A 10404-nucleotide genomic window follows, 5' to 3' on the forward strand; every position below is an offset into this window, starting at 1 on the left:
CTAAACAAGCCAGATAAGGCAATTAGATTTTTGAAGAAGTCTGCGTTAGATTTGAAGCCAATAGAAAATTCAAAATGTCTCAAACACACAGCTTTACTGCCAGTGCAATCAGAGCTGGAGACAGAAGATGAAAACTGTCCTGTCTATGTGTACCTGACCGCCCTATGTCTATGCTGATGGACACTTGATAAGTCAGTGGAAGAGTAGGGCTTTGCTGCAAGTACAGTCTATTAGAAGGCTCATGTTTGGAGTAAATTCTGACTTGCACACTAGCAATCCTAACATAGGAAACTCATTCAGCTGTTCATTCACAAGTAAAGAAGAAAGAGAGAGGGAAAAAGAGACCAGAGTTCAGCCTCCCAATATACTTCACAGGCCTGTTCATAGTTCTTCACTGAGGAGGACTCAAACTTAATTAAAAATCCCATCCCAAGGAGATCCACGTTTATAACTCAGGATTGCATCACAATCCATCCATTTTGCTATTAAGTCTGGTTTGGCTTTTGGTTTGATGCCTTAGTCCCATTTGACTTTCTGGCTGTTGATTTTGTTTTTATAATTGAATGTTGGTTTTGCTTAACTCTGCCACTTAAACAATAATTAACTATCTTTCAACAAAGAAATAAAGGAAAATAACTATCTTTCAGTTGTGTAGGCAGTGATTGCAGGAGTTGAAGTCTATTTCTGAAGTGACAGGTGCATGGCCGAACATGGAGTGCCAGTCCATGAAAGGCTGCAATGTGTTTTAAAAACCCAGTTTAAATCAACCATCTAACATCCTCCTCTTTGGAATGTAGGAAAGAACAAAGAAATCCTAAGAAATGATATATTAATACAATGCATATTTGCAAACTCCACACAGATACTAATCAGGTTATTATACTATAGTTACTGGAGTTACAAGGCAGCCACCCTGACCACTGCATCACAGTGCTACCCAATGTTGGGATGAACGTGAACTATCATAGACTGATTGAGAGGAGTAGCGGACATCAAAGGTTTAAGATAACAGGTATAGGTATAGAAAACAGACAGAAGCACCATACTTTATCCCAAATGTGAATTGGCATGCTGGGTTTGCTGTATTAAACACAAGGAATATCTGTCCTACCCTTTGCTGACACCACTTCTTGATGAACAGGGTTGTGATATTAAACTTTAAAAACTTAAGAAAAAGCAACTGATTGCACAAAAAATTTAAAATGGAATCTGAAGAGCTTCAACAAGTATTCATTTCAGTTCTTGGCATACGGCTGTTGTGGTGCTTACTCAGATTGGCCATGGTTTCATGTCAAGGATGGAGTCACTTGGCTCTCATTGGTCCAAAATGGCATATTTGCATGTTCTGGAATTTTGCAATTCAGACACACCTCGTGTACATGGAGAACTCATTCACAATATTGTGAAAACTGCAGATCGGCTTATGTATAATTCTAGAGTAGTTACGGATCCAGCTGGGTACATTCTTTCCTTTTCTGAAGTTTTCCAAGTTTTTCTTCCATACTCTTAAATACATATACAGTATATTGATTTAATTAGCATTTCCAAATCAGTGTCATTGTGTGTGTGTGTGCATGCACTCTGTTCATTGTTCTTTCTTCATGTTGTGTCCAGATGAGCCTAGATTGGCTCTAGTGTGCTGGTTATCTTGAAATGGATCACTGTTAAGCTGTACTGTCATAGACTCACACCATGAAGCATCTCAGTTTGCAGATTTGAACTGCAATGAACTGCCAGTGGTCAGATCCAAACCTACAACATCTGGTTTAGAAGCAGTCTCCTTACAGTGTGAGCTAATAGGAAAACTCCTTGCATTGGCTGCACAGAGAGTGTGTTTCTAAGCACTGTAAGCAGAGCATTTCCTGGTAATGTCAGCTGACTTCTCTTCTCTTTCAGCTTCTACCATTTCTGTGCAACCGTGCCGCTACATAAGGTATGGTGTAATCATATTTTTTTGACTCTCTACACCTTTTCCACTTACAGAGGTACTGATACTGGTAGTGGGTTTGATTCCTTTGTGCTACTGGCTCAAAAATCAGCCTTTAATTTCAAATTGTTCTAATCCCATTAAGTTTTAAGGATAGTTTTCTCTCTTGTCATTTGTACTCAATGCTTACTCTGTGTACCTAATTTCTGCTTTCTATGAGGAGCGATTATATCATGAAAGAAAACATTAAAATACAAAGTGCAGAACGTGAAAAAAGATAGACAAGCTGGAATGTTGAATGAACAAAGGCAACAAGAGCCACAAAAAATGAGGCATGTAAGGGCTGGCATATCCAGTGACCAGTGGTTCAAAAACAGGATTGAAACAAACTGCTGCTCACATTGCCACCACTTATCACCTTGCCTTCAGTGTTCCTACCAATGACACTATTGTTATCAGTGATAGCTGTGGACCTTTAAAAATTTTGTGGTGCAAAGCATTTTGCTGTGGATCCACGGCACAGTGAGGGATTTAAACAGTGCTCTCAAAGGAAAAGTAATTCTACAGCCCATTCAATCAGAGAAATTCATCCAACAGTTAATGACTTGTCTCCATTACCTTGTCTTGGTTTATGACACATGCTACAACATCTGTCAGGTGTTTTTTCACTAAATTAGGCAAAATGTCATTCTCCAAGATAAAGCATGAGTAGTTATAAAAAATGGGCTTTCCTGACTTTTGCGATTTCAAACTAATCTACAGGTCTGCTAGCGGAAACAGGTTTCCAGACCCCTCTAACTACAGCCCAATTTAGATCCTGACAGTCTTTTTTTGACTTCATCCTCAAAGAATGAGAACTTCTTATGGCAGTTCTGCTCAGACGCGAGAAATTAAGAAATCTTTACATGTTTGGCCAGACTGTTTTTCCTAAAAATAAAGACATGCATTTCTGAAGAGTCTGTCGTAGCTTTTGTAATATTTACTTGACTGTTTAATAAGAGATTTTTCATGGAGCTCCACCATTAATGGGATATATGAATTCCACACAGTAGAAACACCCTTGGGACATTTTTCTGTGTAGCATACTTTCACACTGGGGTAGGGAGAGGTTAATCAGACTTATCCAGGCCCCTGTCTCCTGTCTCCAAGGCCAAATTATGCTGTCAAGATCATAATACACAATCTTTTGTGGTGGACTAGTCCCATTCTGGACATTTGCAAGGGCAAGTTTTTATTTGAGATAAATAAGGGCTGATTAGTTGGAGATAATTGGAAAGATTACATTTTGTAACAAAATGATGAAATCATAGTAGAGATAAAGACCAAGTGACATTGTGGAGTTAAGTGGGAACATTATCCTTAGGAGGCTGAACTATAAAAAATACTGAAGGAGATATGAAGGTTTAAGTGCAAAATAAACTAAAAAATAAGGGCCATGCTGGTCATATCAAGTGGGGAACATATGAAAGATAGTAAAGCATATGATACCTAGAACTTACTACTACTAAATCTGATATTGGAAAATTAGTTAACTGGAACCAAAAGAAATATTTAGGATCAACAGAAGTTAAAATAAAGGTGTAACTGGGAGCTAACATCACTCAGAAAACTGTCAAGGCACAGATATACAAGAACTAGGTGAAAATTAAAATAACTGATACATTGTTTATTGTTAGTAGTGTTGATTAGTGAAATTTGCCAAAGTGTTTTTTGTAGCCAATGCCCTGTGTATTTACCCGAGACCTTGTGTTTGCCAGATTTTTCTGTGAAATCGTCTTAAAGCTGGATTAGATTAACATTTTTTCCCATCGCCCCACAATACTTTGTAAGGCTAGAGTGACATTACAAAGTTGTAGCAACCATGCTCAGAACTTTCATGTATGCTTAATGTAAGGTCATTGCTGAGCATAGAATTCTAGACTTCCATCCTGCAAAATAAAAAAAACAAAAACAAAAAATCCTTGCAGTATTTGCATTTGAGGGGTACATTAGCTGACGTTAGTGAGAATATTATAAGTACTGCCAATGGATATATAACACTGACACAGTACTGCCTGGCTAATTAGCATGCATAATTAGCCATGTGCTGGGGCTACAATTCAAAACAAACATTAAAGGAGACCTCCCACTTGAATGTCTCCCACAAGACATTTCTGTCTTCTTCATGGTAGAAAAAAGTGCAAAGCATGCGCAAAGAACAAAAAAGACAGTGCTGTGACTTAAAAAGAAAGGAACAAGCCAGTCTCACACTTTGCTAGTTTGTGGCCGTTTATTGCATTTTGTTTGTGGTATTGCTCTGTTTGTGTCTTTTGTTGTTTGAGTCACGGTAGCGCAGTGGTTAGCACTGCTTCCACACAATTTGGTCACATTTTTGGCCACAATAAATAGTCCAGAATTGTTGGCAGATACTTTAAAACACCATTACACTATTATAAGCCTCTAACACTAGTTCAGTTCCTCCTTCCCCATTGATGTCAATGGATTTTACCGACTTAAGCAAAATAACCAAATATTTCTGTGATTTTTGCAGTACTGCCCAGGGTTAATCCATCCATCCATCCATTTTCTAACCCGCTGAATCCGAATACAGGGTCACGGGGGTCTGCTGGAGCCAATCCCAGGGCACAAGGCAGAAACCAATCCTGGGCAGGGTGCCAACCCACCGCAGGTCCAGGGTTCACTCATCACTAATTGTTATGGTTACGAAAGAAAACAAAATCTTTCCTAAAGAACAAAATATGCTATTGAGTCTACTTGCAGTTGTAGTGACAGGGATTATTTATTTTAAAAGAAACAGCTAATGGTGCAGACCTGGTTCTGCTATAGCTTTGAGTAAAGGAGTTATATCTGTTTTTATTGTAAAACCCACAAGGGTTTGTATACCCCACCTACCCATATGTGGTCAGTGGCCTACCTAACTTAATTAAAGAATGCATGAATTTAAACAAGAAATATGAAAACAAAACAAGGAAATGGAATATTCAGAAAGAGTACACAAAGAAAGAAACCTCAAAAAAATTGCAAACCTCACAAAAAAGCCCACCTTTATTAAAAAAAAATCTGCAAATGTGGGGTTTACAACCCATTTTTAAAAGAGCAAATATGAAGTCAACAGCCAGAAATCATATAATTGTAACCATAGCACTATACAATAGCTTACCAGAAAAACTTAAAAAAAAAACTTGTTTCATTAGTTACAGAACTTGACAGAATTTAACAGCTATTGTATGTGGACAGCTGATACAACAAACAAACTTCAAAGAACATTCTGTTTTATTTGAAAAGTAGACTGTTAGGTACTCTTCAGATCTTTGACTTAAACAACTTTTTTCTCATGATGTTACCTTTGTAAGTGTAAAGATTGTGTTTAAAGATGTCTGACAGAAGCCCAGATCACTGACATACTGAAGAATATCAAATACTCTGTGTAATTCCAGTGAAAACCTTCTTAATTAATACAATCCGACTGCAAGCAGTTGTGGAAAACCACTGGCATACATAATGAAGCCTGAAAGAAACCTGAAGTACGGTCCTGCTGGAGACACATTTGGAGAATAGCTTTAAACCAAACCGTGACACTTTCAGGGGACATTGCTTCATAATGACAGTTCTGTTCATCTTCTTTATATTTATCAATGCCAGGACCTTTGCTCTTTGTGGCATGGCATTTGAAGCATAGGGATGCTTGTGCAAAGCTGACACGATAACATAGGGCCTTTTTAATCTAATGTATCTCAGAGACCCAGGGAATATACTTATGAGCAGATTCGTGAAGAATGATGTGTTCTAGAAATATGAATTTCATTTCATCACCACTGCAGCAATTCTTGGGTCAGTGCCTCATGCTTTTTCTGTAGGTCATACTTTAAAAGGCTCATATGGAGTGGGTTACATTCCTATATATCTGTATATACAATAAAATTGGACTGGGATAAAACAGGATACAGACACCACTTGAACAAAGCAGTAAAGATTTTGGCCAATCCACAGTTTACATAATAACCATAATGGGAACAGCCACTTGGGAGGGTGGTATGCAAGACACCTTTCTGTGCTTGTACTAAAGTAATAGATATAGACTGCAGTTGACAGACAAATATAAAGACACACTTACAGACCCACACCAGAAACAGATGTTCAGACTACTTAGCATTGCAGTAATGAGTGAATCACAGAAAACTACATAAACGTGTAGAGATTCCAAAGTACTAAAATCTACTGAACATCAGTCTTTGAGACCAATTCCTGAAAATGAGTAAAGGTAGATAAACCATTCCAGAGTCTGGGGATCGCAAAATGAAATAATAATTAATATTTCACATGCTATCCAGATGTAACACTGGTTGGACCAATCTGTTAGGATCAATAAAATAAAATGTCAGGAATGGGCTTGGTTTCTCTGCTTAGTCCTTCCTTACACCTGCATTTTTGCCTCTGGTCTCTTCCATCTTGGTCTGTTTTGTAGCAAGACTTGTTGTATAGCAATCACATGATGGAGGGACTGGGAGAGACTGAGACAGTGGATTCACTTGAGCATTGTACTGTATTTATTACTGAAACGACATCCCATCCTTAACTTCCATCCATCCATCCATCCTTCCATTATCCAACCCGCTATATCCCAACCACAGGGTCACGGTGTTCTGCTGGAGCCAATCCCAGCCAACACAGGGTGCAAGGCAGGAAACAAACCCCGGGCAGGGCGCCAGCCCACCACACAGCATCCTTAACTTCCTTGTGCAAAAAAACATGTAAAAAAAAAAAAGGATTGGAAAAGAACCCATTCCTGACACACAGCTTCCCACAGCATGATAACAAGAGAATAGAAATAATTAAAGGAATGTCCTACCCAGTAGAATCAGACCTTACACATCTTCTATCTCTGTCAAATGATACTTAGTTTAACACGATTCCAAACAATACCTAAAGAACACAGCCTTCATGTTAGACTCATTTCACCTTATTATGTTTCTCAAGATGACTACAACTCTGCTTTGTCCAGTCCATTAACATCAGTACCTGAAAGTGAACAGTTAGAACATACACTCAACATTCAGAACTGTCTCTGAGGATTGATATAAAAATGTTATACAGCTTTCTATTCGATTAAAACAGCAATCTGAACAAGCCCACAGTCAAGAGCCTTCGGTAGAGCAAGTGATTACAAACAATTATTGGTCTTTGACAAAAAAATGTCAGGTAACTATTCAGAAATTACTCAAAGGACCATTTACTACAACGCAGACATGTTGAAGAGTTAATGTGAGCACCTGAACTGACCAGAAGACTGCAACGGAAGGCAAAAATCATAGTCAAAAAGTAAAATCTAGGTCACAGCCAAAAAGACCATCAGGAAGGCAATGAAAACCAAGGATTTAAAATGAAAAAGAGACACAGACAGGGGTGTTGCTCCACTGCAACCTCATTTTGGAATAAGCAAGTCTGGATAAGGTACCTTTTTTATTTCTTGGTCTGGTTCTTTTGGGTAGGGTTTACTTCACTCAATATTTTAATTACCTCAAACTGACATACAGCAGTGCTTTCTCTTTTCCTTTTTTCTTACTACTATGTTTTCTAGGCAACAATCCCACACCTTGTGCCATTTTTGTGGAGGTCCTCCTAACTGGGTACACCATCACAAAATATAAATGATGCCATGCTACCTCACAGCTCCAGAGATCTTAATTTATTTCCTAGCCTAATCACTGTTATTCATTAGTTCAGTTTGTTTGTTCTTCCATTGCCCATATCAAAATAATGTTTATATAGTTTAACTCTAAACGTGCCTTCTATAAGTGTTAATGTTTCTGTGAATATCCCTTTCCATTCAAGCCAATGCAGACTTGATACGTACTTTGAAGCCATAGTGCATCTAAAATGGAAGAAGTAGTTTCCAAATTTAAGTGATGGATACATCCTCATTCTCACATTCAGACATGAACATTCAACAGAAAATAAATGAAATCACAGACTCCTTCTCATGGTTGTGGAGCTCACTTTGTGGACCTTTATGAAATCCTCTATTCTGTTTTGCAGTGAAAGGTGTCATCTGTAGTACTTAAAGCGTCAAGTCAGGAATCCTACTAAGGGCACATGGGTGATCTCTCTTCACTGCAATGGAGATACTTCTGGGAAAAGGAAGATCTAATCTGCATTGCTTGGTCAGTTATCATGACCCTTACCAGGTCAAAGACATACACTGTAACTTAATATGTGATGGTCCAATGCCCTAGGGCTTATGGTTTGGAGATCTTGATCACTATGTGGGTAAAGTTTGCACATTCTTCTCACTTTCACATGGGCATTCTCCAAGTTTTCGCTGTTATTCTACAGTAACTCATATCAAATGAACATACCTTCCTGCCTCTTAGATATCTAGTCTGCATTCTTGTTACCCAGCACTGATCTCACCTACCCCTAAGAAATAATGACATTTAACCTTATCCTGCTGGGTGGCATGCTAGATGGATTTATTTGACAGACACTGATGCTCTCTAACAGCATGTAAATTTTAGATGCAAAACTCTGCACTGTTTAGTTCAAATAAATCAGCTCCACCACCCTCCCTTAAGAGACAGCAGTAATGTGGTGGAGCATGAGAGGCCAAATGCCAGATAAAGCCTAATTAATTATTTTCTATTACCTGTCATATGTGAAGTATCTACAAATATAGTCTCAGTGGTCCTGAATCAGATCATAAGCATTCCCTTCCTAGACTGCATAGCCTTCTTCTCCCTCTATCTGCATTCCTCACCCACAACCTGTCTAGCGAGGACTTTTTCTTACATAGTTGTTTTTTAAAGGCAAATTATGTTCCAAAAAATACTTGGCCAGAGCCAAACAGTGACATCAGGATTGTAATAATAATTTCAGAATGTTTGTGGAATGCAGAGTGAAACATGTTTCACATGAGCACTCTGTGGATTTCTCAGGCTTTAGCATGTGTCTCTTGGAGGAAGCAGGTCCTTTACAGAAAAACACAACAGTATCATGTCCAACACTAGAACCATTATGGCACATAGTTTCACATGTGACTCTTCTTGGGGCAAGTGGGTGGTGCATAAGCCCTATTATATTAAAGTGAGATACAGATTTAGAAATCTGCACAGACAAGTCCCTGCTCCACAGCAGCAACATTGTGCAGTGCAGTGACACAGTGCCAAGTCTCTTTTTCAGAGCAGCTGGTTCTATGTAGGGCATTATGACATTGCCAATTCCTTGTTCCAATTTCTTATGCAGGATTGCGTGGTAGCCCACAATGTTTGGTAAGCAGAAACAGATTTGGTGCAGGTTCTTCTTGTCTGTATAAGGATTTTGTTCAAGGCTGCAGGGTAGAAAGAATATGAACCACAGAAGCCTATTATGTGCAGGGTAGTGTGATGATGGAAATGTTTTAAACAAAGAAACAAGCTTTCTAATACGCAGGAAAACCCACAACTTCTGTTCTGTGTGATTATTTAGTACAGCTTTAACACTTCCTTTACATAATTTGATTAATCAGCTTTTGATAAGATTCAAATTTCATTCTGAACCTATAGCTGGAATTAATCAGGTCTTGGCTTACAGTAGTGGTAGGGAGTAGAGATAGATATCCATTAAGTGAGCTAAGTATGGTTCTATATTTGTTCTTGCTTTATCCTTAAGTTAAACTGGACAGCCATTGATAATCAAACTAGTGTTTATTGGGTCATAGTATTAGTAAGGGGGTGGCACGGTGACGCAGTGGTAGCACTGCTGCCTCGCAGTAAGGAGACCTGGGTTCGCTTCCCAGGTCCTCCCTACGTGAAGCTTGCATGTTCTCCCTGCATCTGTGTGAGTTTCCTCTGGGTGCTCTGGACATGCAGGTTAGGTGCATTGGCAGTGCTTGGTGTGTGTGTGCTGGCACCCTTCCTGGGGTTTGTTTCCTACCTTGTGCCCTGTGTTGGCTGGGATTGGCTCTGGCAGACCCCCGTGACCCTGTAGTTAGGATATAGTGGGTTGGATAATGGATGGATGGATAGTATTAGTACACTTCCAAGGTCTTCATCTTATTAGGCACTACTTAACAACAGAATACTTCCAGTAAAATGAAGGATCAGTTGTATAAGTAGCCGTAAGACACCATCTCACGTATTTGTGATCTCCTCCACAATTCTTTACTTAACATGTTTGTCATTCTGATAACATTGCTGATATTTCCAAGTTTCTAACTTGAAAGCAGATTGCATTTTAAGACAATATATTTATCAAACAAAAAATGCAAGAATGATCTCATTGGGAAAATACAGGGGACAAGAACATTCTAGAATTACTCAGTAGAAATTATGGTAAACACCTAGCACTTTTGTTTGGCATTTCACTGACTACATCCCCTTAAATTTTATGTAGTTTGGTGTCTCAATATGACTTACTAGGACTGATTAAACAGATAAGATTTTATATGAGAAATATAATGTATCCCTAAGCGTCATGTGGGCTGATTTAATAGCTAATAGCTA

Source organism: Polypterus senegalus, chromosome 6 (assembly GCF_016835505.1).
Source record: "Polypterus senegalus isolate Bchr_013 chromosome 6, ASM1683550v1, whole genome shotgun sequence".
Lineage (NCBI taxonomy): Eukaryota > Metazoa > Chordata > Cladistia > Polypteriformes > Polypteridae > Polypterus > Polypterus senegalus.